Source organism: Octopus sinensis, unplaced genomic scaffold, assembly GCF_006345805.1.
Source record: "Octopus sinensis unplaced genomic scaffold, ASM634580v1 Contig19901, whole genome shotgun sequence".
NCBI classification, from domain to species: Eukaryota; Metazoa; Mollusca; class Cephalopoda; order Octopoda; family Octopodidae; genus Octopus; species Octopus sinensis.
Window position 1 is genome coordinate 3318 of NW_021836716.1, and position 4183 is coordinate 7500.

Consider the following 4183-nt stretch of genomic DNA (forward strand, 5'->3'; position numbering starts at 1 on the left):
ATTTTGTCTGATTCTTTACACATACAGTAAAGACGGGATGGTCATGGTTAAAGCGCTCTCGATCATTGGTCTACTCTCTCAGAGCTGATCTTGGACTGAATAACAGCAAATGTAATTTTTACGGGATCAGTTAATATGCTAAAAATAACAGCCGAATCTCTATTAAACCACCCCATACCACTTTAAGAAACAAAGGACATATTATATAGTGTAGAAGCAGAGTCCGAAATATACAAATAAAGATGGGATGGTCAGAGCTGGAGCGCCGTTGATCACCTGCCTGCTCGAAGGAGCTAATACGTTGTTATTTAATCTGCTAGAAATAACAGCCGAATCTTCGTCAAATTGTACCTTACTGTTATAAGAAACGAAAGACATAGTAGGGTCCGAGATTTACAAAGAAAGATGGAATGGGCACTGCTGGAACGCTGTTGATCATGGGTTTACTCGTGTCATTTTGTCTGCTAGTAATAACAGTCAAATCTCCCTCTAACTGTCGTAACGTCTTCAAATAAGGAAGGCCACATTTCTTAATGTGATCCTACATAATTCTAAAACAAGACTGGATAACCACGGCTGGAATTCTTTTGATAAGACCTCTACTGGTTGAGGTTCGGCCTGGGGTTAAACAACAGCAGCAGCAGTAGTAGCAGAGGCAGCAGCAATTATTACAAACTCCCAACTCCCTCACCACCACCACCACCATCACCACCACCACCATCACCACCACCGCCGACAGCAAGAGCTGTGACATCAACAGCACAAATGATGAATGAGTCTTAGGAAGGAATTTGTGTGTGTGCGTACGTGTGTGTGCGTGCGGGCGTATGTGTGTGCGTGTGTTTGTGTGCGAATGTGTTTATGAATGTGTGTGCGATTGTACGTATGTGTGTGTATGCGTTTGTGTAGATTGTTGAAATAGCTTCGCCACACTGGAACGGTTCCCTCCAGTTAGCCAAAGAATGGTAAGCGGGGAGGATGTTGTTTAGTTAACAGTGGTGGTGGGGGTGGGGTGGCTGTGGAGTTATTGTTGTTGTTGTGTTGTTGTTGTTGTTGGTGGTGGTGGTGGTGGTGGTGGTGTGGTGGTGGTAGTGCTTCTCTAGAGTGAGATAAACGGATGGGTGGCTAAATGGATGGACAAACGAAGCGAGCTTGTGTCAACTGGAGTGAGAGGTGGGAGGTGAGAGAGGGGGGATTGGGAAGAGGAGAGGAGAGAAAGGGGAGATGGTACATTGGTGATAGATGGGGTTTATTAGGGAGAGGGAATATCTAAGAGAGAAGGTCTGGAGCAAAGAGAGAGAGAGAGAGAGAGAGCGAAAAGGAACGTGAATGAAAGAGAAGGAAAAAATAAGAGATAGATGAGCAAGTAGATAAATAGTTTTATATACATACATACAGAGTGAAAGACAGACAGACGGAGATAGTCAGACAGAAGGAAAGGGTAGATATATACATAGAGAGAGAGAGAGAGAGGAAGCAGACAGACAGACGGAAAGAAAGGATAATTAGATAGATAGACAGATAGAGAGAGAGAGAGAGAGAGAGAGATGGATAAATAGACAGACAGATAGATAGATAGATAGATAGATAGATAGATAGATAGATAGATAGATAGATAGAAAGATAGAAAGTATATGATAGATAGATAGATAGATAGATAGATAGATAGACAGACAGACAGACAGACAGAAGACAGTACGATAGATAGATAGATATATAGATAGATAGATAGATAGATGATACGGATGGATGGGTGATGGATGGATGGATGGATGGGTGGATGGATGGATGGATGGATGGATGGATGGATCTGGATGTTGATGGTAAAGAGAAAGGAAGAAAGAAAGAAAGGAGGAGAAAGAAGAGAAAGAAAGAAAGAAAGAAAGATAAAGCAGAAAGAAGAGAAGAAAGAAGGAAGGACAAGGAAGAACAGAAGGTAAAATGACAGCTAAAGCGAAGGAAAAAGTGAAAGTGGGGAAAGAGATGGAAATTTGACAAGGCAATTCAAAATATTGGAAGCAGAACAAATGGTTGGAAGATGCAGAGAATGAAAGACAGAGGAAAGAGGAGAGAGGGAGATAAAGAAGGAGCAGGAAGGGGAGGGGGAGAGAAAGAAAGGAACCAAAGTACGAAATATGAAATGAATGAAGGAACGAAAAATATAAACATTGGAAGAGGGAACGGTAAGAAAGATGAAGACTTCAGAAACAAATCTCTTAATTTTCTTCTTTTTTTTTAAGAAGAAGAAGAAGAAGAAGAAGAAGAAGAAGAAGAAGAAGAAGAAGAAGAAGAAGAAGAAGAAGAAAACTACGACGACGACAGCGATGACGATGATGATGATGATGATGATGATGATGAAGAGCAACGACAATAGCAACGACGTAATAACTGATATACTAAATTTCATTTTTCACAGGAAGGGTAATTTCCAGGTTTGTTATAAAAGCTATAGCTTACAGTTTCCGTAATCATAAAACGTTATCAGTGAATTAATTAATGCGCTGCTTTGCGCTGTTATGCAAATTGGACACGCCAGTTTCGTGTGCCTTGAGTTTGAATACATAGAAGTAAAACCACGGCCGTCACTCGCAAACGAGAATAGCACGACGTAATATGTTGACATGGTAACAAGTTCTATGCTTTCGCTAATTGTTTTGGATAGCGCTATATAGTGGTCAGTAGCCACAGGGACACTCGCGACGCTCTTAGTGTTCACCCGGGTGGACATCGAGGGTGCGATAGCTTGAGGAAGCACCATGTAGATATTTTTTATTATCCTGGACTGGGATAATGTGAAATGAAATGTCTAGTTCAAGACTGCAACGTTCGGCCCTCTCCCGGATTCGAATCCACGATCTAATGATTGTGAACTCAGCTCACTGAATACTTGGTCCCATGTCTTCATAATACGTTAAGAATAGCTATATGTAACTAATCTGTTTATGAACAGAATATGAGTAAATGAAGATCTAAGGAAGGTGGTTATTGCTGGAAGCATCGTTACGGTGCTGGACAAAATGCTTAGCAGCGTTTCTTCCAGTTCTACGCTCTGGGTTCAAATGCCACGACGGTAGGCTTTGCTTTTCACCTTTCCGGGTCGATAAAATAAGTACCTGATGAGCACAAGGATCGATATAATCGATTTGCCCACTCCCACAGAACTGCTGGCCTTGTGACATAATTTGAAACCAACGAGAGCTAAACTCGACCTCATTGGTCTCACACTTTTCCGTCCATGGTGGCGGCGGCGATGGTAGCGATGGCGTCCGCGATGGTGTTGATGGCAGCCGCGATGGTGGTGGTGACGGCCGCGATGGTGGTGGTGGTAATGTTGATGGTGACATATGCGTTTCTATGTGTGTATGTGTGTGTTAGCTGGTATACGATAGTACGAGTGATGGTGGTGTGTGTGCATGTATGTGTGTGTATACTGCTGCTGTGTGTGATGGTATGTGGTAATGGCGGTGGTGGTGGTGGTGATGATGGTTGTGTCTGCTGATATGTGGTAAAGCAGTTGTGTGCGTGCTTGTGTATGTGTATGTGCATGTGTGTATATGTGTGTGCATGTATGTGAATGTATGTGTATGCGTTTGTATGTGTATGCCTGTGCGTATATATGGTGTGTGTGTGTATGTGTGTATGTATGTGTGTATGTGTGTGTATGTATGTGTATGTGTGTGTGTGTGTTGGTATGTAATGGAATTGGTGGTCTTGTGTTGTCGCTAGTAAACGAAGGTGTTTGTGATGTGTGGTTGCAGCGCCGCTGACGCGCGATGACAGATGAAAGAGTGCGGGAGGAGAGGGGAGAGGAAAGCAGGTGAATGGTGGTAGGAGCATTGATGACGTCACTGCTTGTGTTGTCGCTTTTTCTGCTGGCGTTGTCAATGACAACTACTGTCACGCACCGAACAGTTGACGACAAAGACGAAGAAAGAAAGAAAGAAACAAACAAACAAACAAACAAACAAACAAACAAAGAGAGAAAGAAAGAAAGAAAGAAGGAAAGAAAGGGAGAAAGAAAGAAAGAAAAAGAGAGAGAAAGTAAGAGAGAAAGAAAGAAAGAAAGAAAGAAAGAAAGAAAGAGAGAAAGAAACAAACAAACACATGAAGAAAACGGCGGTGATAATGATGAGGAGGAGGAGGAGGAGGAAGGAAGGAAGAAATAGAGAAAGAAGTCGAATAA